Genomic DNA, 6,000 nt, shown 5'->3' with positions numbered 1-6,000 from the left:
TAAGTGAGGAAGCCGAGAGAGAGAGCGAAAGAGAGAGAGAGAGAGAGAGAGAGAGAGAGAGAGAGAGAGAGAGAGAGAGAGAGATGCGACAAGTGAGGAAGTTTAATTCCCCTTCAACCATGAGAGAGAGAGAGAGATGTGCTGTAATATGGGGCTTTAATTTTTTAAATAAATAAGAGAGAGATGTGCTGTAATTTGGGGTTTTAAAATTTTAAAATAATATATTTTTTTAAATGGGTAACCCGCGATCCGCCCGTTTAATAAACAGGCGGGTTAGGGTTTATATGATTGGCACCCGTTTAACCTCGACCCGTTAAAGACCCGATCCGTTTACGACCCAGCCTGTTGGCGACCCGCTCAAACCCGGCCCACCCGCCCGTTTTGCCACCCCTAGTTATGAGGAATTTTTTCTCAAATAAAGTATTATTTAATATTTTATTATAAAATAATATTAAAATGGGAAAAACTCAATTGAAGTGACCAGCGAAAGCTTCGTTGGAGCCCTAGGGTGCCTGGCGAGTGGCGACATCATCCGCCCCTATTCTGGCCGTCGAACCTCTCCAACCCTCGCAGCCTTCTTCGCCCTGTTCGTCGGACAACTAGGCCTTCATAAAGAGATTCCTCGGAACACTAGCGCGAGTCGCAACGCCATCCTCTCTCATCCTTGCCGACGAACCTTTCTCCCAGCCTCGAAGCCTCTTCTCTCTCGAAGGCTTGAAGCCTGTTCTTTGCTCAACGTGAGTCGCTCATTCCCCCCCTCCGCATTCCCTCCCTCGTCTCCATCTCCTTACCTATTCTTCACTAGTTCGCAGGTTATGATTGAAGTTCCGAAGCACAAGAAGGGGTTTACGTCTTTGAAAAGCTAAATGCAAAATTGGTGTTTCGGTGTTTGAAAGGTTAAACACAAAACTGATGTTTCAGCGTTTCAAAAATTAAAAGGGGACTGCTAGTTACTAGGTGGGTAGATGCAGGGAAAAAAATGCATCCAGTAAACATCAATTTTGTATTTAGCTTGAGTGCTTGCCAATGGCCACTGGTCCACTGCCTATTTCATTTTAAATTAAAATTACCTAAAATTTTTTTTTTCTAATTTAAAAAGAAAAAAAACATGTCTATTATATATGTATGTATATTATGTTAATTAAGGTATCCCAGTTGTGTCGTATCTTTATTTTCACAAAATTGCAAATCACTGGGTCTATATCCTGCCATATCTGTTTTACGTATTGGTATCTGTATTTCGGTTTCAGTGTTTCCTAGAACTAAATAAAATTCTAGCACGTCAGATCAGAACATTTAAATGTTTACTTTTGAATTAACATGTTTTGGGCCCATTATTAAGAGTGTTATGCCTGAGTTTTTTCTCAAATCAGAACATCATATTTCAGATCTTTGAATCTCTTATGAGATATTTGGTTTTTTTCATTTGGAACTGAGGCAGCCTTAGGGATGTCTCCTTGAGTAATGGTAACTTTACATGGGTGTGGCTTTGGGTGATAGACATGTCTCTTGGATTGATAGATTGCTATCCACTAGTTTTTGGGAAGACTTTTTCCTGAATGTTCTTCAAGAGGTTCTGGTGAGGTCAATCTTTGATCAGTGTTCGGTGCTCTTAGACTCTAATCTTATTTGGTGGATCCATACCCCATTTAGATTTGAGAATATGTGGTTGACACACTCCTTTTTTAGGGACATTATTAAGATGTGGTGGAGAGATTATCGTGCTTAGGGGTGGGAGGGCTTTAAAGTGATGAAAATATTGAAATTTGTGAAAGATACTATTGCTGCCAAAATTTTTTCAAGAGAATTTGGATCAATCACAACTTCGATCACTTGCCAAGAATGAGAGAAAAACGGTTTGGAGGACCCGTGGTGTACTTCAAGGGATCACTTTGATGTCTAAGTCAGAGAATTTGGAAGGATTATATGATCGTAATAGTAAACGAGTGAGGATGAGATGAGATCCCTTACTTTCCTTAGAGGGTCATTTTTTAGGCATTTGGGATATCTCCCTATTAGTTTCCCTACTAATGTATTGCACGGGTTACATTTTGGATACACTAAGGAGTAAAGATTGGTGTGCTAACCCCCTGCTTTATTTAACAATCGTTACCTCTTTTCCATTAATCCCTTGATGCCTTTGGTCTTACATAAATTAATGTTGAGTTTAATGTTAGGGTCTCTTTTATGTTATATTAGTTGCCCCCTACTTTTGAGTCTTACAGTTACCTTTTTGGCTCGGGAATATATTGCATTTACTATAAATCCTTTTATTATCACGAGATTTAGATTAAGTCATTAGATGGATATCTTTAGGCCTCATGAGCTGTGCTTATCAAAGGAGCCATACTTGTTAGAATCTCATGATTTATGATTCGATTCATACAATTCGTATCAATTTCAAAACAAATTGATTCGAATCTTACTAACGAATCTAAGAACAACGGAATCATTGCTTAATCTATCGACTTGCCTCGTGAATCTATTGAATTGATCGGAATTTATTTATTCACACGATTCTAGACCTATTATATCCTTACAAATCTAACTATTTCAAAACACCCAAAACAACATTTGTTTCTTTTTTATTGCTTTTATTTTTACATGATTACCTTCCATTCTTTGTATATGTCAGTTTTGTGCTTATAAAGAGGAGAAAATAGAACTTTTGTTCTTATGTTGCCTTCACAAAACCAATCTTCACTCTAGGAGTATAGTGTTCTACTATTGGGAAGAAGGGCGGAACACTCACTAGCTAAGGTGATACTCATGTTTCATTATCTTGTTAAGATCCCAAAGTTAGTTCTTTTAGTAGTTTGTTCAATTATTATCGTTTTTTTAGGTTAATAATTTTTTTTTCTTTTTTAGCCTTAGAAATAATACACATGAAATGTATATATATTTTTTAAAATTGTTGATAATTGCAAAAGTTCAATTTTTTATTTTATTTTCTTGATTCCTTCCGCTAAACATCATAAATTTCATTATTTAATTAGTATTTCTAACCTCAATTTTCTTACTTCTCTTTTCTTTGGGGAAGTCATACACAAGAAATATGATTCTTTTTAATTGTCAAAATTTAGAAGTATTTTATTATTTTCCTTGTTGCTTGTTTATCAATATATGTGTGTCATTTAGAATTGATTTAAGAAATGTTTACTAAATCTTGTGATTTGATTTGATTCTTGATTTTCGAAATAGAATTTTTGATTCACCATTCGAATCTTGATTTGACAACTATGAGAGGGGCCAATACTTTGCCAAGTAATGTCCGTTTCTTGTTGCTTCATGAGTGGTGCTCATTAATGGACATTTTTGGGTCTTATGAGCGGTGCTCATCAGATGGACTAATTTTTTGTCGAGCAATTCCCATCTCTCGTTGTCTCACGAGCAATACTCATTATATGGACATTTTTTGGTCTCATGAATGTTGCTTATTAAATGAGCCAATTTTTTGCCGGGCAGTGCTCATCTATTGTTGCCTTATGAGGGGTGCTCATCAGATGAACTTTTTTGGATATCATGAGAGGTGCTTATTGGGTGGGCATTTTTGGGCCTCATGATTGGTGTTCATCAGATGGACCAATTTTTGTTGAGCAATGATTGTTTCTCGTTGTCTCATGAGTGGTGCTCATCAGACGAGTCATTTTTTTGCTGATTAGTGCATGTCTCTTATTGCCTCATGAGCGGTATTCTTTTGATGGACATTTTTGGATTTCATGAGTGGTGCTCATCAGATCTACATTTCGGGTCTCATGAGTGGTGCTTATCAGATGGGCCAATTTTTTGCCGAGCACTGCCCATTTTGTGGGTAGATATTCTTAGCATGATTTGCATCTCATGAAGCCTCGTGGTCTGTGCTATCTCGTTTTCTCCTATAAATTGTCTCTCTCCCCTTCTCTTATTCTCCATACTTGGAAGGGACGTATTTATTAGAGGTATGTTTCCTTACCCCTCCCTTGACGATTTCATCAGTGCTTCTAGTATGTTTTCTCTTCAAATTTGATCTGCTTCTTTTTGTGGTGATAACCTCCTCTGGGATTAGCTCTCCCATATCAGTTGGAGGTTTCTTCCTTATGGAATTTAGGAAGTCACAAGGTTGCAAAGCCATTGTTAAGGCGGCTACTATTAATCTGTGGTCCAAGTTTCTGATCTTTAGAGTTGCATTGATAAAACGACACATGAACTCTTTCACGGTCTCTTCCTCTCCTTGAAGAAGGCTCATAAGGTGGGACGAAATCTTCGCCATTTTTCGGTTGTTGACAAAATGCCCCACAAATTGTTGATCCATCTTAGAGAAAGACCTAATCGAGCCAGACTTCAAATTCCAGCACCATGCTTTAGCATTCCCCTTTTAGGGTTGTCGCAAATGCTCAGTATATAATGACATCAGGTTCACCTTGCAATTGCATCAACATTTTGAAGGTGCCCAGGTGGTCTAGGGGATTTGATAGCCCATCATATCTTTCTATGTTGGACATATTGAATTTATAGGATAGAGGGATCTCTATTATTTCCTTGGTAAAGGTGGGATAAGAAAATCTAGCTGAGGTTTCCTTATTAAGGTTTGGCTACAAACTTCTTTTACTAGTTTTTTCAGTTGATCAATTTTCTTGAGTTTTTCTTCCAATTCTTGGGACCATTGCTCATTAATGCCCAAACTATTGTCCCCATATACTTTCTTTATTGGATCTAAAATTTTCAAGGCAACTTCATATAGTGCCACTAGCTTACCCTTAGGTGTCGTTTTTTGCTTGAATAGCCCCCGGCCCATATTTTACAGGATCTTTTTTCTGTTGTAAGATCATGGTGAGCGTGTCTTCCACCCTCCTTTGGAAGGCTAGAAATTGGTATAAGGCATAATTTGTGGTGAATTGTCTAGTAGTGGGGAGTGAACCGACTTGGGTGATTGAACCCTAGCAATGGGTTTAGGCTCAAAATTGCGTGATGTAGTGTTATGGGCTCACATTGAATGTGTACTTGGGAAATCACGTTGATAAGGACGTCAGAGATTGGACAGGAGAGTGTGACATTCCACATCGGATGTGTACTACGGAGATCTTGTACTCATAAGAAAGGTTTGGGCTCCAACTAAGTGAGGTGCCTTATATAGGACAAACCTGTGATGCCAGTGGACCAAAGTGGACAATACCTCATTGGAGTTGGGCCTAGGATCATTACATTTGGTATCAAAACTGCGCTGGGGGTACTATCATGTGAGTGGATTTGCGTTGGGGGTACTATTACATGAGTGGATCCACCTTGGGGGTACTATCATGTGAGTGGATCTGCCTTGAGGATACTATCATGTGAGTGAATCCTACACAAAGGTGTAAGCCACTTTGATGAGGACGTTAGAGATTGGACGAGAGAGCTTGTCATCTCATGTTGAATGTGTACTAGCCTACTAGGGAAATCACGTTGATGAGGACGTCATAGATTGGACAGGAGAGCTTGTCACAGTCTCACATCATATGTGTACTAAGGAGATCTTGGGCTTATAAGAAGGGTTTGAGCTCCAACTAAGTGAGGCGCTTATATAGGACAAATTCGTGAGCTTAGCAGGCCAAAGTGGACAATACCTCATTGGAGTTGGCTCCAAGACTGTTGCATGTAGTCATGATTGAGAGAGAGTCCAAGTTTCCCATAGACCGTGCCAACTGTTGCAGCCAAAATTTTTTTGGGGAATTTGGATCAATCATGGCTTCAGTCACCTTCCAAGAATGAGAGAAAAATGGCTTGGATGATTCAGGGGGTGCTTCGAGAGATCACTTCGATGCCTAAGTCAGGGAACTTGGAAGGATTATATGATCGTAACAATAAAGGAGTGAGAGAGGATGAGATGAGATCCCTTACCTTCCTTAGGGTTTTTTTTTTATATGCATTCAGGATACCTCCCTATTGATTTCCCTACTAATGGATTGCAAGGGTTTCATTTTGTATATGCTGCTAAGGAGTAAAGATTGGTGTGCTAATTCCCTGCTTTAATTAACAGACATT

General features: G+C 38.8%; 1 protein-coding gene across 3 annotated transcripts in view; it reads left to right on the top strand.

Moving 5' to 3' along the window:
- The first annotated feature begins 469 nt into the window (after positions 1–469).
- The window catches only part of LOC131152020 (uncharacterized), a 50,741-nt gene continuing 45,210 nt past the window's right edge, over positions 470–6,000 (top strand). The window contains exons 1-2 of one of the 3 annotated variants that reach the window (XM_058103581.1): positions 479–737; positions 2,636–2,760. The gene's annotated coding sequence lies outside the window, so the exon portion shown is untranslated. Of the gene's footprint in view, positions 738–817; positions 958–2,635; positions 2,761–6,000 lie in introns of those variants that run through there. The other 2 variants (XM_058103583.1, XM_058103582.1) reach the window with 2 other exon arrangements.

This window comes from Malania oleifera, chromosome 3, assembly GCF_029873635.1.
Source record: "Malania oleifera isolate guangnan ecotype guangnan chromosome 3, ASM2987363v1, whole genome shotgun sequence".
Lineage (NCBI taxonomy): Eukaryota > Viridiplantae > Streptophyta > Magnoliopsida > Santalales > Ximeniaceae > Malania > Malania oleifera.
The sequence above is the reverse complement of the archived record's forward strand: the minus strand, read 5'-3'. Positions and strand labels throughout refer to the sequence as shown.